Source organism: Felis catus, chromosome C2 (assembly GCF_018350175.1).
Source record: "Felis catus isolate Fca126 chromosome C2, F.catus_Fca126_mat1.0, whole genome shotgun sequence".
Taxonomy (NCBI): domain Eukaryota; kingdom Metazoa; phylum Chordata; class Mammalia; order Carnivora; family Felidae; genus Felis; species Felis catus.
This window is the reverse complement of record NC_058376.1, coordinates 40,400,058-40,427,347: the sequence shown is the minus strand read 5'-3', so window position 1 is coordinate 40,427,347 and position 27,290 is coordinate 40,400,058. Positions and strand designations below refer to the sequence as shown.

The 27,290-nt window shown below is 34.2% G+C and overlaps 1 protein-coding gene and 1 non-coding gene across 3 annotated transcripts in view; one reads left to right on the top strand and one right to left on the bottom strand.

The window, feature by feature from the left end:
• HTR1F (5-hydroxytryptamine receptor 1F) overlaps positions 1-27,290 on the bottom strand; it is a 152,517-nt gene that overhangs the window by 86,512 nt on the left and 38,715 nt on the right. The window lies entirely within an intron of this gene.
• On the top strand, positions 25,536-25,643 carry LOC123380214. The gene has a single exon (XR_006585754.1). It is a non-coding gene; the product is annotated as a U6 spliceosomal RNA (small nuclear RNA).

Genomic DNA, 27,290 nt, shown 5'->3' with positions numbered 1-27,290 from the left:
TCTTACAATTATAGCAGTCTATTCTAAACTGGTAACAACTTAATTTCAGTTGCACAGAAAAACTCTATTCCTTTGCATCCTCCTCATTTTATGTCAGCAATGTCACAAATTAGGTATTTTTTTTTTAATTTTGTATCCACTAACCTAGTAATACAGTTGCAGTTATTTTTTATGCTTTTATCTTTTAAATTCTATGCTTGAATTAAAGTGATTTATGGACTACCATTACAGTGTTATAGGATTCTATTTTTATCTACATATTTACCTTTGCCAGAGAGCTTTATACTTTTACATGCTCTCATGTTGCTGTCTAGCATCCTTTCATTTCACTTGAGTGACTCTTTTTAGCATTTCTTATAAGACAAGGGTAGTAATGAAGTCACATAGCTTTAATTTATCTATAAAAGTCTTTATTTCTCCTTCATTTTTGAAAGACAGTTTGCTGGATATACCTGTATCAATTATTTCTCCTGGTTTAGTAATAATTTAAAAAGACAAGACTGTATGGGGTTCAGATGATGGACCAGAATGTTTGTTGCAAGTAAGTGTGCACAGATACTCAATGCAATAATGCTAATTCTGTAGGGAATGCTAGTTATTTAAATGTATTTAATTAAACTCTACACTCTATAGAGTAGAAAATGCTAACAATAAATAAAAGCTTTGTTTGTACTTTATAGACACAAGCTTAATACCAGACAGAGGCTTTTCTATAATTCTCTGATAAGGCAATCTATTTGAGTTTGATTTTATTTACTCTTTATATAAAAAACATTTTTTTCCTGATGCTTAGAGAAATTTTAATCATTTTATAGCAATTTAAGTAGATAACACTTCACCTAATAAAACACAATATAATCAGAACATCAAAGTCAGTAAGGATAAAAAAAATATTTTAAGAAAACCTGCTCCCAAGATTTGTATTGCACTGACTCTTTTATCTAAACATGTGTTTGCTAGCCATGTGTTTCTCCTTTTCTAAGCAGATCTTTTCACAAGGGTTACTTATATAACACAGTAAAAAAAAAAAATCACAGGCTAACCCAATCTCAGCAAGAGAAAAAAGACTTAGAATTAATCTAATTAGTTAATCATAATTTTTGCAAATTTATTAAATGTTAATTTGAGAAAAATTCACTTACTTTATTATAAAAAAGAGAAAAGGCCTAGAAGAAATGAGATCCAACAAATGTCAGAAATCTCCGAGCTAAAAGCCACCATGGCAACAAAATCATCTTCTAAAGAAAGTGTTAGAAATTGTACATACTTTATTTGATGAATCGATGTGGCTGATAAACCCTGTAAGATGAGAGGAAAGAGCAAACTGTAGCAGTGCCATAAGGAGCACCAGAGAGGAAAATACTAAAAGGAGACCTAACTAATGAAACCAAGAAAGAAACTAGATCATAAACCATAACAAAATATCTACATTTACTTGGACCTGTGGTTTATCTTGTTTGTGCAGCGGAGCCAATATTTAGATGTAAGTAATTAATGATTTACACAAGAGAAAAGGGAAGCTATGAAATCAAATCCAGATGTGGAAAAGTTTTCTAGTGAAAGTATATTTCAAAGCCCCTATTATGTGGATAAAGTGGTACCATTTTTAAATTTCAACCATACTGCATTTTCTTTACTGAGTTAAATGAGAACACCTATGGTAATATGCATGAAATAGAATTTGATATTTTTTAAGCAAAGAAACTCCTAGTTGCATTAGAAGAATTAACCAACTTTCACCAGATAGTACGTGTCCAACTTCTTACAGAAATAAATGCATAGTCCTTGGAACATATATGCATTGGTTTACTGGGGTGGCTCAGAGATACAGGATATTAATTCATCTTCCTGGATAATCTATTTTACTTAGAGACTTCTGAATAAAAGTTAAAAATGTTTGCTCCCTTAAAGATTTTATCCAATGGCACAGCAAATAAAATATGAGTTTCATCCCCCCCCCCCCCCACCTTTTTAAGTGCTTGGAAGAGTTCTTTGTGAGTGTGTGAGAAAACAGAGAACACGAGGGAAAGAGGGAGCAAGATAGAAAATTTTACTGTGCAGTGAGAGAATAAAAGTTTGAGACTCCTATTTTATCTAAGAACTTGTTGTTTTATCACCACATTCTCAGCAAAGGGGAAAATGCTAAAGTATGTGAAGCCAGCATCACTGGCCTACGTAAAAAGTCCTGTCACAGGTTGAGATGAGCTCAAATGAGGATACTTCCTTTTAAGGTATGAAAGATTCCATGGCCCAGTGTTTTAAAAAATACTCAGACAAATTACAAGCTAGTACTGAATTGTTTTTGTTGTCTTCCATATCAAAACACTTCTCCTAATGCAGTTTACTTCTTCCAAAAATCATATTGCATCAATAATTTGTTTTTATACTATTGTCTGAGCTTTCATTTCAAGTTAAGCTACTGATTCTTGCAGAAATAGTGCTCAGGATTTGGATAAAGAAATCCATAAAAGTGGTACCTTCCTTTCACCCAATTACTCTACTACCTGAGAACACACACGTGCACACATAGGCACGCGCGTGCGCGCGCGCGCACACACACACACACACACACACACACACACACACACACACTTGTGGCTTGCATGCCTCTGAAATAAACCCTAACCCAAACAATTTTCTTTCCTTATGGAAATCACTGGCCCAAGAGAAATTCTGTTGAATAATTATAAGAAATCAAACACCATATTTTATAGGAAAACCATTAGAAGTTTTGTTTGCTTGTTTGTTTATAAGTACAGAGACAGAAATCTTGTGTATAAGAAACAAAACAGTAGAATTCATAATGAATCTAGCAAACACCATGTTTTTTGAAGTGACTCTCTAGGTCAATTTCTAAATTTCCTTAAAATGTGAAGGTCATAGTATACAGTCAAATCTGGTGATGCCCTGTAGTATAGATAACGATGTGTTCTTAGATGCTCAAAAGACATTCTGAAGCAACTGGTTGCTTTTTTGTTCAAAGTATTTATGATTTTGCTTATGGATGCATTATAAACAAAATTAATTTCCTTAACTAGTCTCTCTCCAGCAAGGCTCTGAACCTAAACACCTAGTTTAACTTACTTTTAAAATTGTTTTCAAGATAGCACGAATTGGGGAGGGGGCAGAGGGAGAGAGAATCTTAAGTAGGCTTCGCACATAGCATGGAGTGTGATGAGGGGCTTGATAAGGGGCTCGATATGGGGTTCAATCTCACCACCCGGGAGCACAACCTGTGCTGAAATCAAGAGTTGGACGCTCAATTAACTGAGCCACCCAGGTGCCCTAAGGCTCTGAATCTACAGTCAAGTTCTGTACTAGCAGCTTTAAATCTCTGCCCAATTACATAAATATTCAGATGCTTCCTCTGATTGGACATATGTTGATAACACCTTAGTACACAATTATTTGCTTTTGCATTTGAGGCTCTTATTTTGAATATTCTAGTTAGAAGCAGTGGCCAATCAATTGATGTTCTTTTAGGACACTGGATTATTGATTTATTGATGTTATTGATGTTATTTTTATAAATTATTTAGTCCTCATTTTATTGGGAAATTGCCTGGATCAAACTAGGGCAAGAAAACTTAATTGGAAATATTTTCTTGGTTTCCATCATAAAAGCAGCTAAGTATTGGCAAGGATGTGGAGCAAAGGAAATTCTCATTCACTGCTGATTTATCAACTTTTTGGTAAACTGTTAGCTACAACTAAATCTGACCATATTTAAACCCCAGGTTCCAATAGTTCTACCCCCAGATATAACTGTAACAGGAATTTCTACACAAACATTAAAAATCCTGCACTAAAATGTTCAGAGTAGTCTATTTGTAATATATCTAACCTGGAAATGATCCAAAATATCCACCAAAAGTAGAACAGATAAATAAATTACATATTTTTTCATATGAGGAAATAATATACACATTGAAATAAATGAACTATTGCTATATGTAAACAATGTAGATGAATCTTTTGTTTTCCAAACTTTTATTTAAATTCTGGTTAGTTAACATACAGTGGAATACTGGTATCAGGGGAAGAATTTAGTGATTCATCACTTTCATATAACATTCAGTGCTCATCATAACAAATGTGGATGATTCGTACAAAAATAATTTTGGGTGAAAGAAGCCAGATACACAACTATTTCTTATGAGTTGTGTGATTCCACTTATATAAAGTTCTAAAACAAACAAAACTAACTGGTGATAGAAGACAAAATAATTATTAGCTTTAGAGGAGAAAGTTTATAGTGACTGGACGATGGCATAAGGTAGTTCTATAGAACTGATAGTACTCTATGTCCTAATCCGGATGCTGGTTACCATTGTGTATTTACTTTGAGAAAAGTTCATCAAGTAGAATACTTGTGATCTGTTTTTTTTTTTATTATATCTTGAATTTCAATGAAATTGTTTTTCTGAAAATATCTGATAGCAGCAGAGAATGCATCAGGTACAAGGAAACAGTTAATATTATTCATGATAAGGGATGCAGAGGATGAAGTAAGGTAAAAAAAAAATTGGAATTTGACATACTGACACAATAAACAAGGTCATCGGTGATTTGAAAAATGAAAATCAAAGCTTCTGGTATGGTTAGAGAGCTTGGACCAACTCTTTGACTAATACCAACCTTCTCACAGATAACAACTACATTTCATGTCTGAAGTAAAAAGAAAACCTACCTGAAGGCACTAGATAGTGTCCAAAAGTAGACAGACATTGGAGAGAAATCAACACTGGGTAGAATGGAATCACACAGAGTGGATTTCCCATACATATGACATTTCAACTGATGACAAGCACAGGTCTTCATCATGTAGGGCAGCTAAAACTTCAATAGAAAATTCACAATCTTATTGGCTTGAAGAACCTGAGGACAGAATTTGAGCCAACCATAGTCACTGGATGATAGCAGGTGAGATTCCCAAAATTGAGGGAGCCTAAGAGGAGCTCTGAATTCCACGTATCAATTTTAACTAGCTCTTCAGCTGATCTGAACAACATATATGTGGGGCACACTCCTAGCAGCACATCTAAGGCTACAAGAATGACATGTGATTTGGGCTGCTGCCATGGCAAGGACAGTTTCAGGGTTAAGCTGGCTATGTATGGTAGGCCAAATAATAGCTTCCCGAAGATGTCCATGTCCTAATCCTTGGAACTGGCCAATATATTAAATTACATGCCAAAAGGAAATTAAGGTAGATGGAGTGAGGTTGCTAGTCATCTTAAGTGAAAAAGGGAGAGTGTTCTGGGTTATGTTTGTGGGCCAATGTAACCACAAGGGTCCTAAAATGTGTAAAAAGGAAGCAGCAGAGTCAGTGTCAGGGTGATGGGATAAGAGAAAGAGTAGACTTGCTACCGTTGGCTTTGAACGTGGAAGGGAGCCAGTAGCCAAAGAACTCAGGCAGCTTTGAGACACGAGGAAAGAAGGAAAAAAGAAAAAGAGAAGAAAAAAGGAAAAAGAAAAAAGATTCTTCCTCAGGTGCCTCCAGAAAGGAATGCGGTCTTGCCAACATCTTCATGTTAGCTCAGTGAGAACAATTTCAGACTTCTGATGTCTAGAACCATAAGACAAATTTGTATTGTTCGATACACTAGGCTTATGGTAATTGGTTACAAAAGCCACCGAAAACTAATACAGATTTTGGTACTGGAAGTAGGGTGGTGCTATAACAAATACTCAAAAATGTGGAAGTGGCCCTGGAACTGGATAATGGATTAAAGCTGGAAAATTTTTGAGAAGCATCATAGGAAAAGTCTAGATTGCCTTGAACAGACTGTTAGTAAAATCATGGATGTTCATAAGCTTGCTAGAGAGAACTCAGAAGGGAATAGGAACATGCTTTTGGAAACTGGAAAGGGGGAATATATATAGTGGCAGAGAACTTAACAAAACTGTGTTCTGCAGTTAATGGAAAATAGAACATGTAAGTAACAAAATTGAATACTTAGCTAAGGAAATTCCCAAGCAAAGTGTTGAAGCTGTGGCTTGTTTTTTCCTGCTTTTTAGAGTAAAATGTGAGAATAAAGAGATAAAGTTACAGAAAAACTATCAGGCAAAAAGGATCAAATTTGATAACTTAAATCTTTAGGAAGGAATAAAGCACAACATCAGAAATAGTAAATGTGTCGGTAAATATAAGGGGTTGTTGTTTCTCCTCTCTAAATTATTTAAAATATAAATAATTGTTTAAAGGACAATTGTAACACTGGATTGTGGAGTTTTTAACATATATAAATGTAATAGATATGAATAACATAAAGGACAGGGGAGTAAACAGACCTACATGGTTACATGGTTTTGATATTTTATGCACAATAGTACTATATTAACTGCAACTAGAATGTGAAAAATTAAGGATATGATTCTTTATTTAATTGATGTAATTCCTTAACTCATTTAAAAGTAATTCAAAGAAGTATACTAAAAAAATACCAATAGATATAAATGGCTATCAATGAGTTTTAGGAAAACACAAATTTATGTAACTAGACACAGTTACATATGTGGGCAAGTTACATATGTGAGAAAGTTACATATGGGTGGAAAGGAACCAGCCAAGTAATTTTTACAGGGCGATGGGAAAGATCTATTTTTGTGTTTTCTAAAGTATTTATGAGCTCTATCGCCTTAAACTTCAGCAAGAGAAATTTAAATCTCATATAAGAAAGACTGCAAAGCATATTGAATATTGCTATTCTACACAAGGGATGGAAATGGCTTATCTAGATGTTTATGCTAAAGTCAATAATTATTGTTGGTATATTAATGGAAATGTAGCTCTTATAAAGGCAATACTTTTTTTTATTTTTTTCTTCTAACTGAAGATTAAAGAAACTTGTCATTTCCAGGAAGTAACTTTTGGGGCTTAAACTTCAAAATTTAATTATTTAGACTTCCTTCATAATAGATTTAGTATTCACAGTAATAGGATGGTGAAAAAATGTTTTTCTTAATAGGTGAACCTAATTCCTGGTAAAACCAGTTAGAGCCACTATTTCAGTTTTCTGCCTACAAGCCAAAGCAAAAATTTCATACCTTCTTAGGCACAATGGGTTCTGAGTTGATAATATTATTTTATATGGAAGTGAAAGGAAGGCACTCTGGCATTCTCTTCCATAGTTATTTGTTCAACTTTTCACTTACAATTGTTATGAGTCTAGAGGTTTCTGAAGAAAGCATTAAAAATTTCCAATTATTATGTCATGTCCGTGGGCAAGCAAAGAAATGCTGAACTGTGACTGAGATAAGTTTAATATCCTGTTCTGATTCTAAACCTGATTCTTAACAAAACTGAAAAATTGGATATCTCACTCTGTATATTTATTACTTCACTAATGATAAGAGGAGAGAGTTTAATATAAAATTCAGTCTATAGGTTGGTTAATCAAAGCAACCAAGAGTGATTCTGAATCCAGGAAATAATAAAAATCAATAGAGGAAAAAAGGGGAGGCAGTGAATGCCAAAGAAGGAAGTACGTCTGGGTACAGATGCGGCCTGATGTCAGAGTTCCACAGAGAAAGGGCAGTGAAAGAATCCCTAACTCAACCTAATGCTCTCCAAAAGTTACAGCTCAATGTGTGTTATGTCTCAGATAATAACACACACTGTAACCCAGTATTTAATGGCACTTATGTATTTACATATTATAGAAATACCCTTGTACTTATCAATTGGTACAGTAAGTTAAAAAATAGTTATTGAAGAGTGACTTTCTGGCTCAGTCTGTAGAGCATGCAACTCTTAATTTCAGGGTCATGAGTTCAAGCCCCATGTTGGGCAAGGAGTCAACTTAAAATTAAAACAAAAAAAGTTATTGTTTTCACTCTAGACAAGAGAACTAATTTTACAATTACCTATATTCAAGAAATATTTTCCATTTTTCACTTTAAAAATGCATGTTATCTAAAATGTTGTTAATACAAAATAATATATTCAGATTATTATGACAAACATTTCTTAGTAAAGTTCTTTATCTATGTATTGCATTTTGAAATTTCTATGTTATCTTCAATGTCAAATATATACTTTGCATAAGTGATCTACATGTGTAAGAAGCTCCAAGGTGTTGTCAATGGTGTTGGGCCCTTAGACCACACTTTAGAGTACTTCATAAATCCCAACCCCTTTACAGCTCATCCTTTCCAAAAAGATAGATTTATATTGCTGTCTGGCATATTAATTAAATTAATCAATAAATTTAATTAATTATTAAATGTTATTTTAGTCAGGAACTTACTCTTTAGGGATAAATATAGGAGCAACAGATGATATCATTCTCTTGGTGTCAAACATGGAAAAAGAAGTCTGCTTCCCTTAATTAGTGGCCCTATTGATTCCCTAGCATTGTAGCTATGAAAACCAATCAATGTCATATGACTGTAGGGAGGATGCTTTTTGTGGTTCTACTTTAGAAGCAATATTCTATTAGTACCTCATTCCTGTTGTATATGGAATGACATCCTGCATGCTAAGATACCATCTGGTTGGGTTGGCCCATCTCCAAAAACCTGACTCAGTCCAATTTAGTATCTTTTTAGACTGACCATTTATGTGAGACTAATGTGCTACAGCAATGAATAGCAATGACACATTTCTTTGACAAAACTTCTTAAACTCAGGAAGGAAATGCACTGTTGAAGAGGGAAATACATAAAACCCCAAGTGTTGTAACCACTTGTCTCAGATCTGTGACTTTCGCAGCCTGGATTTGCAAAGGAACTAAAAATGGTTTGATCCAATACAAAGTAAGTGCTGACTTCTATGGTAAAGTATTTCTCTGCCATTCTTAGTAAAGATATGCTTGGTTTTAGTAAAAAGGAGGAACTGTACACAAAATATGCCATTGTTGTAAAAAAAAACACAGAACATCCATCTTTCTCAAATAAAATTAATTTTATAGGCAATTGCAGGTCCTTGAAAGTGCCAGAGCCACATTTGCAAATATGGTTCTCAGGGTTCCAAAATAGAGATAATGACATTTAAGAAAGCTCATGGAGCACGTGGAATTGGAAAATATCTTAAAAAGTAAAATACGCATAGGCAGAAAGGTAGATTGATATGAAGGGTATTTCATGTTGGTAAAAAGACAAATCCGAGGAGTAGCAAAGCACAAACAAAAGATAATATTATCTTCTCAGGCTAACCGATGCAACATGCTGGTTGAGGGTGAAGCTTTTACTATACTTTTAATATATATCTTAGTATTTATATATTAAGATATATATTGAATACAATAGTATTTTATTGAAGCCCAGTACAGACAGTTAAAAATGAGTAGACGTTCATAGGAGATCACAAGCCACAATGGGATAGGCCTATTCGGGCCTGGGCATATACCTTAGCTACACAAATTTTGACAATGTTGTGTATATTACTTTGCTCGGTGAAAGTTGTGTACTTACTTACACTCTACATGTTGAGCGTATTTATCAAGCCTTAAAATCCTTTATCCACAAAAAACATTTTAGATTTGTTAAAAGTAATTTGACCAGGGCCTGTAGTTTGGGTTGGGGGTACAGAATAGGTTATGATTCTCTTTCTCCTTTTACCACTGCATTCCTTCACCATTCTTCATTTTTCTTTTCTTTCATTTTTTTTTGCCTTTAAGGTATTAGAATATTGAAGAAATTTAGTTTAATAAAAAAATAAGAGTTATATTACCATTGTACCCTGTAGTAGGCAGAATAATAACTCCCAAAGATGTCTGTACTCTAATCCCCAGAACCTGTGAATATGTTACTTTACATGGCAAAAGGGACTTTTTGGATGTTATTAAGGGTACAGACTTTGAGATAGGAAGATTATCCTGGCTATTTGGGTGGGCCCAGTGTAATCTTAGAGAACCTTTTTCCAGTGGGAGAGATAGATAAGACAGAAAAAGAAGAAAGTTGAAGTGTGAGAGAACTCAGTCTGCTGTTGCTGGCTTTGAAGATGGAGGAAGAAGTGCCAAGGAATGGGGGTGGCTTCTGGAAGCTGGAAAAGGCAGGGAAACACATTCTTCCCTATAGCCTGGAGATGGAACACAGCCCTGCTGACACTTTTTATTTTAACTTAGTGTAGTCTGTATTGGACTTCTCACCTACAGAACTATAAAATAATAAATTTATGTTGTTTTAGCTGTTAAGTTTGTGATAATTTGTTATGGCAACAATTGAAAATGAATACATCAAGTCTGATAAGAAGAAAAGAAATAGATACAAAATTATTTTACCTCAGCCCTACCCTTTATAGTGATCTTTTACAATGGCCCTACAAGATATGTACTAATATCCTCAATTTAAAGATGAAGAAACATAATTTGTCTAGCCTTTATTTATTCACTCATGTATTCATCCACTTTAAATTTTTTTTTTCAACGTTTATTTATTTTTGGGACAGAGAGAGACAGAGCATGAACGGGGGAGGGGCAGAGAGAGAGGGAGACACAGAACCGGAAACAGGCTCCAGGCTCCGAGCCATCAGCCCAGAGCCTGACGCAGGGCTCGAACTCACAGACCGTGAGATCGTGACCTGGCTGAAGTCGGATGCTTAACCGACTGCGCCACCCAGGCGCCCCTATTCATCCACTTTATAAAAAGTATTAAAAATATATAATATGTAAAATGCTGTATTAAGTGATGAGATATAATGGTTTAAAAAAAGGTGACACCAACATAAACTTTTTCCCAATCTTCTTAACATTTTGCCAGAAAAGAAAGGCATTGAACACATAATTAAGAGTGTGACAGGAGGGCACCTCAGTGGCTCAGTCAGTTAAGCATCTGACTTTGGCTTATGATCTCATGGTTTGTGAGTTCAAGCCCCACATTGGGCTCTGAGCTGACAGCACAGAGCCTGCCTCAGATCCTCTGTCTCCCTCTCTCTGCCCATTACCCACTCTCTCTCTTTCAAAAATAAATAAACACTCCAAAAAAAAGTGTGATGGATGACAGAAAGGAAAAGTCAGAATGCTGTTGGCCTGTAAAACAGAGATCAGCATGTGGCCCAGGAGTTAAGGGAAGAATTCTCTGAAGATACAATGTCCTAGATGAGACCTAGAATGAAGTAAGGAAAGTGAGAAGTGAGGAAAGTTGGGTGGGGGAAAAACTTTCTTGAGCAAATACTATACCATGGAGGCAGGTCTAAAGACAAAGCCAAGAGTATTTCACCAACTGACACCAGTTCAGAATGACTGAGAAGGGAAGAAGTGTCTGGGTGAGGTCGAAGAGGTGGGCACAGAGAGGTCCCTGGGTGTCATCTTAAGAACAATGAAAAATGATTGAAGGATTTTTAAACTAGCATGTGGCTTGAAAATGTTCACATTTTAAAGTATTCCCCTGGTTTCAAGAGTTTAAATGGATTGGAGAGGAGACAGTATGGCATTTTCCAGGACAATTAATAGGCCATAGTACACCAGAGAAGAATGACAGAAATGAAGATTGAGAATATGATACAGTCAGGAAATATTTAGGCTTGGCATGGACTTGATTTGGCATGGGGCATTTGGAGTCAAACAGTAGTTTTAAAATTCTGGCATCAGGGAACATGGAGCCATTCATTGTGAAGGGCAATGTTCCAGGAGATGTTTGTTTGAGAAAAAGTATTATGAGTTCTGCTAGATATATTGAGTTTGAGATGTCTTTGAGACATCCAATTAAGGAAAGTGAATTTCCATTAGATACATGGATTTGGAATTCAGAAGACAGGCTTGGCTTGAGAAATATATCTGGGAGTCACTGACAAATAAAGCAAGAGTATACCAAGGGGGAAAGGAAAAGTACCTGTGACATAACCTTAAGGAATAGTTTTCCAATGATAATGGAATAGAGGGTGAGAAACTGACAGTTTCAGAGCCACTGACAGTCAAGATTTGCAGCCAAGTTTGCATGACTCTGAAGTCCAGAATCTGAGTTATCTTGCTCCATTCAGGAACAATTTTGGAAGGCTTTAAGAGATTCTACCTTCTTCTAACTGGATTGAACATGATGGACATTTACAAGACATTAAAATACCTTCTTCAAAATTAGTTACCCTCTTTTTTTTTTATTTTGGGTCTATTTATGATGGAAAAAAATCAGTAGGATCATTCTTTTGGAAGGCATTTGTCATGTGTTATAAATCTGTATGATTGGCTTTAGATAGGGAATTAATTAAATTAATTTTCAAAGCATGGATCATGCATTTGATATTCTTCCAATTCATTATAGTCTGCATATGCAATATAAATTATGATGATGCAGTAATATGTATTCTCTACCAGAACTAGACAAGTCTGCCTAGAATTTTCTCTGTTTATTGGAAAATATTTTAATTTGGTGAAACATAAAAATATTTGGGAATTGCATTTCTGGGAACATTCACAGACAATTTTCTCCTGTTCATCTCCATTCTGCCTCATTGTGCTCTTCAAGCAGCAAAAGTGAACATGATAAAATAATTTCTTGGTTTTGCAAAATAGCCTTAGGTCAAGCAATATCGTAAAGGAAAAGAGCAAAATGCAGAAAACACTAACAAGTTTGGAGAAATTAACCAAGTCTGTAAACAGCATGAAAGCGTTACCAGAATCAACTGAAGCTAATGCACGTCATTTCTGCTAATAATGCCCATGGACTGTGTCCTCAGTGGGCAAAAATTTAACGTGAGAACGTACAGATTTAACTTTATGATAGCAGTGATAAGCTTTTTATTCCATTCTTAGAAGTGTGATACAGACTGCACTATTTTCTATATATTACTATTTCTAAATGCACATTTACATTGGCACATACTTAGGAGAAAATTGGTTAGTTGCATATTCTGCAAGGTTTTTTTTTTAATTTAACCTTTTGGTTTAATAACTGTGTGTTAGCCACTGGCTGGTGGTTTAGCTTCTTCAGTAATGTTGGAAGAAATTCTTTGCAGAAAGCAGTTTCGTTTTGTGTATGCCCCAAAGAACAGGTACAAATGTCAAATATGTCATATAAGACAAGTACGGGTTGTCCCTTGGGATACCTTAAACTTTAAATCATGTTCAAATACACTTACTTCTACATATTTCATTTCTTTAAAGAAAATAGCCTTTATTTTTTAGAGTGGTTTTAGGTTCACAACAAAACTGAGTGGAAAGTACAGAGATTTTACATATACTCCTTGCCCTCCATGCCTAATTTTGACATATTAACTTTATTCTGGTTGTAGGTAATGCAATGGATGGAGAAAGAGGATTCTAGAAATGTGGCAGCTAACTGCACTCCACTTTCCTCCCCATTCTCAATGTCAGAGTAAATTCATTATCTTTTTTGAGCCTGTCATTCAGACTGGCTGAGGGAGTTGGAGAAAAAGCCATTGCAGAGTTCTTACCCTCTGAATTGCTAAGAATCATTAGGGAACAATACATGTCTCATTCTGGAAGTGGAGTTTAAATCCTACAGAAAACCTTTTCCTAGAAAAACAGAAATTACTAAGATTAACATAAGGAGGGACAAACTTACATGGATTAATTACTGCAAAAATGAATGTGAAGATGTTAAAAAGGCATCAAGATGGATTCATAGCTAAATTTTACTAGCTTTCAAAAGGCAGGCATTAAAATATTAAACTCTTGTCAGATTATGGAAAAATTATAAAACTTTATGAAAGGACATAAAAATATGAGCAGTGGAATACCAAGTATTTTGGGAAGGAAATTGTAATTAGAATCACAATGGGGCTTTGTTTTGTCAAGTAGACATTTCTCAAGGAAGATCAACTGTCTAAGAACAGCCAAGTGAATATAAAAAAGATTACCAAGGTGAAATTTGCTTTGGCCAACAGTCAATGTTAAAAAATAAATCATATAGTTGTGGTATGTGGATAAAAAGAGATCAATGTAGCAGAATCAAGATTCTACAAATTGTTTACAGAATATGAAAATTTAATGTGTGAAATAGTATCAACTCTGTGGGGGATAATGTGGTTTATTTAATAAATATATCTGGGTATTATTTCAGGGTAAAACTAAGTTGAAGCCCTAGTTTACATCATAGGCAAAATAAATTTCCGATATATTGAGGAATAGCAGTTTTAAAAGTAAACCTTGGAGGTTACATGCAAAAACTAAGAATGGGAAAGACTTCTTAAACAAAAAGAGAAGTGCATAAGCTATTAAAAAAATAGACACCTTTTGCTACAAAATTTATAGTAAGAATGGTAGGTTAAAGGCTAAAATTCAATTAAAAATTGTTAAATTGACAAGAAGAAGACAAGATGTAAAACTTAGACTGGAAAAAAATATTAAAACTCAGTTTACATTAGAGAAAATCCACAGGTCAGTTAATATAAAAAATATGGTGTAAGTCATTATTAGTCAGGGGAATGTACATGAAAGTAGCCATAAAATACCATTTCATACATATCAGACTGGCAAAAATATTTATTGTAGGTGAGAATATTGAGAAAAATATATTTTCTTTCAAGTTTTTTTTTTATTTATATTGAGAGAGAACATGCTCCCCAGCGCGGGGTGGGGAGGGGGGAGAAAGATAGAGAGACAGAAGGAGAGACAGAGAGAAAGGGAGAGAGAGGGAGAATCCCAGGCAGGCTCCACACTGTCAGCATGGAGCCTGATGTGGGGCTAGATCTCATAAACTGTGAGATCATGATTTGAGTGGAAGTCAGACGCTTAACCAACTGAGCCACCCAGTGTCCCCCAAAAAATAGATTTTCAAACTATTGTTTGTAGAAATACTCATAGTGTACATTGTTTTATATATATATATATATATTTTTTTTTTGTGTGTGTGTGTGTGTATATACATATATACATATATATATACTATATATATATATATATACACTTTTTGTGTATATACACATATATACATATATACTATATATATATATATACTATATATATGTGTATATATATATATACTATATATATATGTATATATGTATATATGTATATATGTATATATGTATATATGTATATATGTATGTATATACTTTTTGTGTTTGTGGGAGGAATCTAGCACTATTTCAATTTAAAAGACACATATCATTAGATCTGGTAATGCCATTTATGTAAATCTATCTCATAGCGTTGAGGCACTAATTCATTATGTGAGATGTTCAGGGATGTTGATTATATCATTGTAAAAAGAACACCATACAGGAATAATTGGATCAAATATGACCCAGCAACAACAAGGAATATAAAGCAGTCATTAAAAAGAGTGAATTAGCATCATTTCCTTGAAGATTCCCCTGAAGAAGTGTTAAGCAATAAAAGATGCAAATAAATGTATATACTATTGTATTTTTTAAGAGTACATAAAACCCCTTGTAAATGGAGTATTTACATAAGTAGACTTTGACTGGTTACTATCTGGGAGTGGGAATGAAATACTTGGAGGCTCACAGAGTTGAGTGAATGTTAAAAAAGATAGTAATAATAAAGCCACATTTTAATTTCAGTAAAATCATCCCTGTGTAAATGATACACATATAAAGAAATTTAAATGGGGTACCTTGGTGGCTCAGTTGGTTAAGTGTCCGACTCTGGGTCAGGTCATGATCTCACAGATCATGAGTTCAAGCCCAGCGTCAGGCTCTGTGCTGACAGCTCAGAGCTTAGAGCCCGCTGTGTCTCCCTCTCTTGCTGCCCCTCCCCCACTCACGCTCTGTCCTTCTCTCCCTCTCAAAAATAAACAAACATTTAAGAAATTTTTTAAAAATAAGAAAGAAATTCAAATAAAAATATGGAATTGGATCTATCTGCTTGTTAGATGATCATGATATTCTGTTAAGTGAAAAATGAGAATGGCAAAATAATAGGTATAATAGAATTTTGTTTTGGTAAGCAAGACATCCAAAACAAGTATTTAAAAAGGTATATTTAGGGGCCAGGGTGGCTTAGTCGGTAAAGTGTCTGACCCTTGATCTCAGCTTAGGTCTTGATCTCAGGGTTGTGAGTTCAAGCCCCCTACTGGGCTCTGTGCTGGGCATGAAGCCTACTTAAAAAAAAATAAAATAAAATTAATAAATAAAAAAAATGTATGTTTGTATCAGCTATGAGAAAAAGGTGGAAAGATGAATCTCAGGCTTGTTAATATTCTTACTTTGGTGAGATAAGAGCAGAGGTGGGATATTGGGAGGTAGGTAGAAATGGTTAACTGCATTTTAACATTATTATTCTGTTTCACTTCTTTCAAAATAATCAAATAAAGGCAAATTTTAGAAAAGTAGTGTGTACATATTATAGAAAACTATAGAAATTTAGGTAAATAGAAAACAATGATAAGAAAACAAAAATCACTTAATTCCAGAACACAGAAATACCTAACATCATTGTTTGTTAATTTTTGCTGTTTTTTTTTTCTGTTCCTGTATAATAATGAAGTTTGTAAACAAAATTAAAACGTGCCATTTTGCATTTTCAGGGTGTATATATTTTTCTTTATGCTTTTTGCTTAATAAAATACTGTGAGAGTTTTTGTATCATTAATCTTTGAAAATATTTCTCATATTGACATTTGATGAATGTATCATAGTCTATTGATTTGCTAAATCATTTTCTCATTTTAAAGATTTAGATTGTTTTGGTAATTCTAAGTATCTCCTTGCACCTAATACTTGCTTAAAAAATATATATATATTATTTGAAATTCTAAGTTTCTATGAAGCTTAATAACTTAAAACACTAAACTAAAAAAATTTTATTACTTGAAGATTTCCCAAGAACTTCTGCTCATGCCTCATTCCTGGTCACTTCCCCCCACCCCCCCCCACCCCGTTCTCCTAAAATTCGATGTTGATTAGATTAAGAAAGAATCTCTCTATTCCCATTCAGGTTTTATTTATAGTCTCTCATAGAAAATAAGGGATTTTTGAATATTAACTGTTCAAAATCCAAAAACAAAAGAGGAGTCAACACATTGCAATGAGTAATAAAACATCTCTGATTTCACATGATTTTTTTCCTACGAATAAATTTCTTGAAGTGGAATTCCTTAGTCCAAGCTCTAGATACTTGATACTTATTGCCAAAGAGAACTATAGCAAATTTGTGCCAGTTAACTCTCATGACAAAGTATAAGATGAAAATGCCTCCCTCAAAACATCATTAATACTATCTACAAATCTTTGTTAATTTAAAGCCTAACCCCCCAAAAGCATTTCATTAATGTTTTAATTTACATTTCTTTTGAGTGAAGATGTACATTTTTCATATGTTAAATAGTTATTTGTATATTGTATTTAATGAATTTTATATTCAGGTTTTTCTCCCATTTGGATTTGGTTGTTTGTGTGCGTGCTACACACCTTATAAAAGAATAATGTACCTATGTGGAAAAATTGACATTTCTGAATATAATTATCATGGGGTTATTTACTTTTTATTAAAAAAATTAACAGGGTAATTAGCCACAAAGTGACATTTCACTATCCGCTAGAAAATTCCCATCATACTCCTATAAAATTAAACTCCAGTGTGAAAAACTTGAAATTCCATTTCAAAAGTTATCAATGATCTTATGCAGTTAAGATACAATTCTATTTTTATCCGTGAAGAATTTGTATTTAATCAGGAAGTTTTTCATTCAAACTTTATGCTCAGGAGGAGTCTGTAATATCACAGAGCAGCATCTTCCTCCCAGCTGAACTTTGAAAGTTAGTATTCAATCATGAAAATAAAGTTGGATTTGTAATAAAAAAAAAAAAAGGAATGCTGACTATGTTGCTATCTAGCTGGGTGATTTGGGTAAGTCATCTGACCTTTTATGAGCCTATTTTTCTCATTTATTAAATTATAAAGTTGGCATTCTCTCTCACTTATCCTGCTGTATCTTCAATATCACCTTTATGTAACTCACTGTATATTTATGTGATTATATTTGCTGTCTCCTTCCCCACTGGATTGTCATCCCCACAAGAGTGATGACTTTGAGTTAGTGTTTATCCCTAGCAGCTAGAAAGAAGAGTGCAGGTGCACGGTGAGTATTCCGTTAAAAAATGTCAAAAGATATGGTTGTCTGTTGTGTGCTAAGTGCTAGGGATTTGATGAATAAAACCCATGCTCATAAGGAATTTATAATCCACTGGATGAACTTCTGAGTGAAAATGCCAAAATAATCTTTTCAGAGAAGAGAATATATTCCATCTCTAAATAAGAAATTAGAACTTAAAAATGGGAAATCACATATAAAATGTCCAAATCATCTGATAAATATATTCACAATTCAGGTAATGAGAAATCGAGCAATGGAAATAGATTTTCTTTTCTTTTCCTTTTTCTTGTGTTAGTAGAACTTTCTTTGTTTGAGAAACAAAGTCAGGTAGTGAAAGAGTGGCAATAAGCTTATGCAATATCGATGGCAAGAAATGTATTACGTTTGGTCACACGTACTTCAAAGAATACAATGTCAACATCAAAGAGAACTGTAAAGTACACTCAGGAAGAACACAGTTCACATTTAATATTTTAGAATGAGAAAAACAAAATATTAAGGAAATAACATCATAAACAGAATCCACCTAGATATATCAATGTTACCTCAAGAAGTTAAAATAGGTTTAGTTTATATTATTGATACCATTAACATAAACAAAAAGGCTTTGCAAATTATCTTCACTTTTGCTGTTATTAATATTTTTATTTCTGAGATTGTTCTTGAATGAACATAAATTATAACTACTTATAGGAAACTACTGGCATCATTCCAGACACACAGGTGAAAATACGTCAGGGGCTTCAATTATACAGGTTCACCTGAATAATGGAGTCTGCCAGCCATGCTTCTGACCTAAATGGTCATAAAAACTTGTCTGAACTTGGAAACCTTGATCATAACACTCAGCTTTACTAAGACCCAACCACAGCACCTAGACAGCATGTCCTTTGAATCCTATAGTTGAATGTGTGCCTGTTGTTGTATGGTTCTTAGAGGAATATTTCAGCTTTTAAAAATTACTTGATTATGGTCTGTGGTGGAGAAATGTATTTCCTCCTGAGGCAGATATCCTGATACACTACAGACTAAGTGCCACAAGTTTGTTTGCTAAGAACTAAGTCTTACAAAGTTTTCTAATTGTAGAGATCGCCAGCTTCTTGTTATTTTTCCAGAAAGAATTGGGGTACTGTCTAGTACAAAAATTTTAGAGCCATCACATATGCAGTAATATTTCATTACAATTTCTCTAAGTTAAATTACTTGGCAGTTGCCATTATTTTAGAGTTTGTTTTCCAGAAACTACTGATACAAAATCCTAGATATTTGAAATTCTGTTATAGCTCAAATGATGTTTTATTATTCCTTTCAATGTATTGGGCCTCTTTATAAAAGTTATTGTTTTGGATTGTTGAATTGTTAATATTAAAATATTCTTCAACTTCCAGAAGTTAATGGTAGTGGAGAGATACTTTCACAATGTAATCAACTTTTAATTTTATGAGGAGAAAAAAAAATGACCAGGAGCGAGGTATGAGCAGCAGTTCTTGGGAAATCTTCAAAACATGACAGTTATTTCATTTTAGTTTCTTAGGTTATTGAGTTTCATAGAAGTGTAGAATTCCAAATAATACAGAGAGAATGCATTTTCTTCAAACTAGTGGTTCCTCCTGTACTCCCATATATTTGCTATAATAATTAATGGGATAATGGATTTATAATTTAATCTATGCCCTTTCAAAAATGCAATTGTAAGTAAAGAAGAGTTTTCATTGCCAGGTAGAGTCAAAAGGATTGACTAATGATGGAAATTTCAGGGACTAAGGCAAACTTAGAGAAGTATTTGTTTTTAGGAAGGAAGCTTTTAGACCCACTCAGATTATGGCACACAGCAAGCCATACACCGTAAGCATAGGTTAGATCCTTTCCAGAATTTCCCATTGAAGAGACTCTTGGACTTTAAGAAGGTGGAGTTATCCCAATTCTGTTTCCTTTTCTTATATATTATTTCCATATTGTGTGTGTGTAGTTCAATTGGTTTTCATTTCAGTCTATTATTAAGTGATATTACAATAATTTAAATCTAAAATGCTTCAACTACAAAGCACTAAAGGCAATATTAGAAATAAAAGGAACAGCTGATTGACACACAGGTATTTGGACAGATCTCAAGACATTATGTTGACGGAATAAAGCCAATCCTAAAACTTCACATACTGCATGAGTCAATTTATATAACCTTTCCAAAGTGGAAAAGGATGGAAAAAATACTGGTGGGCACCTGGGGTTTGGGGTTGTGGGAGAGTGTGGGGTAGCATGCAGATGAAGTTTGGTGGTGATGGAAGAATTTTGTATCCTGTTGGTGGTGGTGGTTACACAAATCAATACATTTGATAAAATGGCACAGAAATAGGTAAGTGCGTTTTACCAAAACTAATTTCCTGACTTTGATATTTCATTTCAGTCATGTAAAATGTAACTATTAGCTTAACAGGGTGAAGGGTACCTGGGACCTCTTTGTACTATTTGGCAACTTCTTGTGAATCCATTAGTTATTTCAGAATAAATGTTTAAAAGACCCTAATTATTAGCAATTAATCAACATCTTTTAATCACATGAAACTTGTACCTATGGATTTCATTTTTAAGATAGGTTTTATAATATTTTGCCATATATTACATATCAAATAAACCCAAATTTGAAATCTTAAAGTCTATCTTTCATAAAATAAAAAAAATGTCTTGTGTTCAATTACCTCCCTTGCATATTATATTTTAGTAACAAATTAAAACTTTCAAAATGTAAAGGCAAGAATCAGAACTCAAGAAAACTGATTCTAATAAATGTACCAGCCAAAATCATGTAGGAAGTTTCAGAGTGAGAACAGAGAAAAGGTCTACAGTAGTATTATGGATTTTTACTGGGTTCTTATGCATGGACTTCTAAAAATTCCTTTGTATCTTATTCAATAAAAAGGGACATAGCAATTTATCTTCTGTATTAAATTCCCTCCATAGATTGAGAATTTAAAATGATGAATGTGACATTACATTTTCTACAGCGTAATATAATAGAAACAGCTTGGGTTTTTGACCAACAGAACTGTCTTCAACTTCTGGCTGTGAGATTTGCTAGCTTGGTGATTTCATTGGTTATAATAAAGGGAGAGGGAAAAGTTACTTTGAAGTAGATTGAGTGCTAAATAGAAAAAAGAAGAATGGAGTCAGAGGGACAGTTAAATCCTTGTTTATGGAGGGAAAAAGGTGAAAAGGATTCAAGAATAAGTTAAGTATTCAGTCTAAAAAGCCAAATACCTAATGAGTTCAAAAGTATGAAGATCACAGCATCTGCTGGAATTGGCAGATGCTTGGCCACGGCAATTGTGACCAAAGCAGTTTGAGCTTAATGGTAGTAACGTTGAGGAATAAATAAAAGATGAAAAAGTGGAAAATATCACATGAAATCAGTTTCAGGGTTACAGATACCAAGGAAAGCAGAGCGGCAATAGAAAAGAACATACCGTGGATACAGAGTGAGGGAAATCTTATGCACAGAAGAGAAAGGATCATGAGAGAGACTGAAGATAGAGAAATATGGGGTGTCAGGTTGGTAGATCAAGGTCTCTGAAGTGGCAGGAAGGAACGGAATATGGAGGAAAGGGAAGATATTTATCCTGGCTCTTAATGGGGCCCTGCTCCAATGAGAGGTGACAGAAAATTGTAGGTTTGATGTTTTGATTAGTAGGAGTGGCTTTCTCCATCCCCCACTAACTCACCCTTAACATCTCTTCTCTCTGAGTCAGTTTTTATTAGGAATTATTGTATTATTAAGATTCTTTTTGAGTGGACCTTTTTGGATGCTTAAATCTGTTTTCTTCCCAGAGATCTCAAGATATATACCTTTGCTTTCTGAAAGAAATTGTTCAACAATCACAGTTATTATTTCCAGATAGTATTCTCACAGATAAAATAAATTCTAGAGAAATGTCAAGTAAATAGAAATATAACACATTGATTTTTGATACAAGATAAAATAAAAAGATTCTTCAGTTATAACATGGTAACAACAACATTTTATCTGTCTTAACTCAAGGGAGGGGCTAAACACATTCAATGTAACTTAATCCAGGGTAATAGGTTAAGTTCCATTTATTTAAAAAATTTAGAAAACTGTCAGCCAGTATATAATATGCTTTCAAAATAATCTAATAATAAGTTCTCAGAAAGCATTTATAGTCTTTAAGATTCACTTCTTTTTTCAACATTTATAAGATATACTTATTATTTTTCTGACCAAAGTGCAATGATTTTTAAATCTCCTTAAATAACTGAAAAAAAGTATTCAAGAACATAAAACACAAAGGGGAAATTTAACCATTAGATTTCTTTACTTCATACCAACCCTACATTGAGTCTAGAAAATAAAAAAAAAAGAAAAAACTTTGAATGAAGAGTTACTAAAATGCTACCCAAATCACTTTACTATAAACCTAGTACATGCATTTCAAGGTTCTACTGCTAGGGATTTTGTTAAGATCAGTTTAATCATTAATAGCACTATATAATAGACCACAGGGACATATGTCATTAGATGTGATCCCTGCTTCTTACCTTCAGATTTATGTCAGAATAAAGCTGACCATCCTCCCAGGCTCTCTGAACCCCCAGTGACCCCATCCCAATCCCTGGAAGCAAAGAAGAGGCCCTGTCACACAACTTTGTATAAGTTGTAATAAAACCAGCCTAAGTTTTCTCACCTTTCTATAGAAAATGGCTATAAATACTGAAACACTTCTAAAAATTCATTTTATAAGCTTGTTTACCAAACACATGTTGCAAGAACTGACTACAAAGTGTTCCTTTGGAGTTTGGTCCAAAAATTCACTTAACAGGTTGGAAATGTAAAAACGGCAAGAAAATGAGGAAGTGGGGAATCCCTAGTCCTAACATGTAATTACTAACGGGATGTACACACACTAAAAAGTTTTGCTCACAGAAGGCACAAACTGTAAAAGGGATAGGCTTTTTGAATAAAAACAAAGAACTAGCTGATATCTTTCTTCGTTTTGTGAGCACCATAACTAAGCTGAATATTAGATCCTAATTCACTGTCTATTCTTATGACCAAAAAAAATTGAAGATAAAAAATTTAATTTGTCTTATTACATACTTCAGCCATTAACTGAGATGTAATTATGAAAGGTTAAAATTGCCTTAAAAACGGGTTGTAACAGCAGTTATCAAGGCAATATTTAAGCATGATTTCAAGAATGCTTTCAGGTTTAGAGTTAGCTTCTTTGTCAAAAATCTTCACAACGTCTTCAAAACTTTATCAACAGATTTAGAAGCATCTATTTCCTTGACTCTCCCCATTTCATTCTGTTGTTATCACTCCTACTTTACTCTTTCCCCTTTCAAGACATCATTGAATACAGGTCTCATTATTATAGTCAGAAATCAGAACGAAAAATACATTTGCCTTCCCATCCATGGTCTTGTTCCAACCTGAAGGTTGTTTTGATTTCTTGGAAAGCCATCAATCAAGAGTTTATTCTTCAGAGCACTGGCAGCCATTGTCTGATCCACTTCCCTCTTTTACAAACTGATGGCTATTTCACCTGGCACAATCTTTTCATCTTAAAAATTATTTTTAAGTTTATTTATTTATTTTGAAAGAGAGAAAGAGAGAGCGAGAGAAAGCACAAGCAGGGGAAAGGCAGAGAGAGGGAGAGACAGAATTCCAAGTAGGCTCCATGACATCAGCACAGAGCCCAATGCGGGGCTTGAACTCATGAACTGTGAGATCATGACCTGAGCTGGGATCAAGAGTCAGATGCCCAACCGACTGTGCCACCCAGATGCCCCAATATTTCCATCAGTAAAGTGCCTTTCAATGAGTACAGCATACGGTGAATCTGGGTTCTTCCTTTCATCATGAAGAAATTCTCCTGCAGAAAGGTGTGGGTAGCCATATTTTAGATCATTGGTTTACTATCAGGAGACTGTGACTCGGGAACAGTCAGCTGGATACATAGCACAAGGCTACAGAGCTTCCATGCCCTCTCCTGTCAAGTGTCTCCCCTGGATCTATTTCTAGAGATTACGGAGAATACTTCTTGTTTTTCCCTATGAAGAATTCATTATCTTCATTCCCAGGAAGAACAACTGATTTCCCTTAGGGAACCATTCCTCTTTACTCCTTTCCCCTGTGATTCAGGAGAGGTTGGCCACGTACTCTTAGCTTTTACACTGTGAACATGCCTCAGGTTGGCTAATCAAAATATTGCAATGATGCTCAATATCAGGAGTTTTGCTGGACCTATTGGAAAAAAGGTTTTCTGTTCTGTTGGTATTGCTAGGCTAGTAAAATATAAAGCTTGGAGTTGTTGTCCCTATTTCTATAAAGATAATGAAGGCTTGATAATGAAGCTATCAGAGGAAAGCAGAGCTGAGAATATGGAGAAACACTAAGCCCTTGTGACATTGTGTGTGACTTTAAACTCATGGCCTATTTAGTTATGTGAGTCAAATTCTTTTTATTAACAAATACTTCATTAACAGGGGATAGTTTGATTGGATTCCTGATATTGCAACTAAAAAAAAAAGGCCAAAATAAAAAACATAAGAAATATCAAGTGTTGGTGAGGATGTGGAGAAAAAGGAACCCTCATGCACTATTGGTAGGAATGCAAACCGGTGCAGCCACTGTGGAAAACAGCAAGGAGGTTCCTCAAAAAATTGAAAATAGAACTGCCATCTGATTCAGTAATTCCCTTACTATTTACCCAAAGAACACAAAAACACTAATTCAAAAAGATACATGCACCCCATGTTTATTACAGCAATATTTACAATAGCAAAGGTATGGAAGCAAGCCAGGTGTCCATCATTAGATGAATAAATAAAGAAATGTATGTATACATACATACACACATATACATACCTACAGAAATATTACTCAGGCATAAAAAAAGAATAAAATCTTATCATTTGAGACAACATGCATGGACCTAGAGGGTATAATGCTAAGTGAAATAAATTGGTCAGAGAAAGACAAATACAATATGATTTCACTCATCTGTGAAATTTAAGGAAAAAAAAAAAACAAGGGGAAAAAAGAGACAAGAAAAAAAATGACTCTTAAATACAGAGGAAAAACTGGTAGTTGCCAGAGGGAAGGTAGGTGGGGAATGGGTGAAGCAGATAAAGGGGTTTAAGAGAAATATATAGAATTGCTGAATCACTATATTGTACACTGAAAGTAATATAACACTGTATGTTAATTATACTTGAAATAAAAGAATGAGATAGCATAAAAATAGCATCAAAAGGTGCTACTTAATGCATTGATTTTAATTGTATGAAATGCTTTCCCTATAATCTACAAAGTATCATTTTGTTGTAATGATACTGTATTAATAATTCAAAGTTAAAAGTCATCATCATTAATTTATAATTACAGAGCTAAGGATAGGAATGAGGAAATACTGGAGTCACAAAAGGATCGCAAATTACTTGCGTACAGTGCTGTCAGCTTCTCAGAGATGGGGGCATTGCAAATATAGCTTGGAATAATAATTCGATGGACTATATTAACATATCGATAAATATCAGTCCTTAATAAGTTGCAAACAGTGCTCGCTTCGGCAGCACATATACTAAAATTGGAACGATACAGAGAAGATTAGCATGGCCCCTGCGCAAGGATGACACGCAAATTCGTGAAAGCGTTCCATATTTAAAAAAAAAAAAAAAAAAAAAAAAAATAAGTTGCAAACAGGTTAAATTTAAAGTATTAAGAATTCTGTAGCTTCACCTTAATTCAGCATTTACTGAATATTTCTATTATCCAACGCAAATCACTCGTTCTTATGAACAAAACAAACCACTTGTGGATACCAAAATGTTTCCAAATAGTTATATGCCTCAATATGGAAAACAAATAAAATCTTCGGAGAATTATTATTTACTAGGACACACTGTTGTGTAACTCAGCACAAAAAATAAAAACTAAAAGAGGAAATGGTCTTCCCCGTATTAAAAACAATCACGTCAATGGGAGAGACAATCTTTTTGCTAACAGTACTTTTATGAGGAAATTGAGTTAATTCAGAATCTTAGTTTTCTGTGGTAATAATGGAATTACTGCGTTCTTCCTAAAGTTACGAGTTGGTTGCACAGAACCACAGACTTCCAAAAGAAGCTAAGCGCTAGTATGGAACCCATCTGACCAAAGGGGCAGTATATCGACCCACAGACAATAAAATAGGTGTTGACCTGCTTTGCTGATAGTAAGGGGAAATCAATGATATTTACTTTTCTGCTGGCTAGAATCCTGGAGAATAATCAGAACAAGCAGTAAAGGTGTTGGTTTGGGTTTAGTGCTTGTGCCCATAAAATTATCAAGCTAGGATCCTTCGCACTGGCATGCTACAACTAACGCAAAGGTCTGAAAGTGCCCTGAGGAATGTTTCTCATTTGCATTAGAAGGTTCATTCCCAGAGAATACAGACTAGGTAACAAGTGCTCTGGGAAAGACTAATTCATGGGGAATCAAATGGGTCCCACTAATGGTTCAATTTACTTCTAATTTGGATCTCTCTTTAGGAGAATGTATGATCTAGTCATAGATGAAGTTCATGGTAGGAAGGAATTTGGTTTCAACTTAAGAACTGGGAAACGATAGTCTTTTTGAATCAGTTCTGAAAGGAAGAACAGAAAATTGAAAAATAGCCAAAACATTGCTAATTGCTTTATATGTGTGGTCTATTGACTTCTAAACTATTTGAAATAGATATCAAATATTGCATAACTGTATAAATTTGGCAGAGATAGATTCTTTAACTAGGGAAAGCACTGTATCTGCTTATGTGGTAGAGTACCAATGTATTTGTGTGTGTATGTGTGTGTGTGTGTGTGTGTGTGTGCTCATGCACGCATATGTGTATACATACACATAAGTATTATGCTTACCTTATGTGTGTATGTATATGTATACATCTGTTTACACACACTCACACACAACATCTTACAGTTCTAATTTAGGAATTCAATCATGTATCACATGGAGTTTACTGATTAGAGGACTCCTACTTTGGGTTTTACATCCAAATACACCATCTCTGTCCCAGAAATAAAATCACTGAATTAGGAACATGATTAGCTAATTTGTAAGAGTTAGGATATTCATCCTACTAAGTAGTTACTTGCCATATATAAAACAAAATATCCTCCTGAGTTTAGCAGCCAATCTATATATTTTTCAAAAATGGAACAAAATAACTTTCCTTTCATCAGAATTTAGCATGTGAACTCTGATTCCTAAGCTACTTACTTAAAATGTAAGTAGGGGTGCCTGGGTGGCTCAGTTGGTTGAGCATCTGACTTTG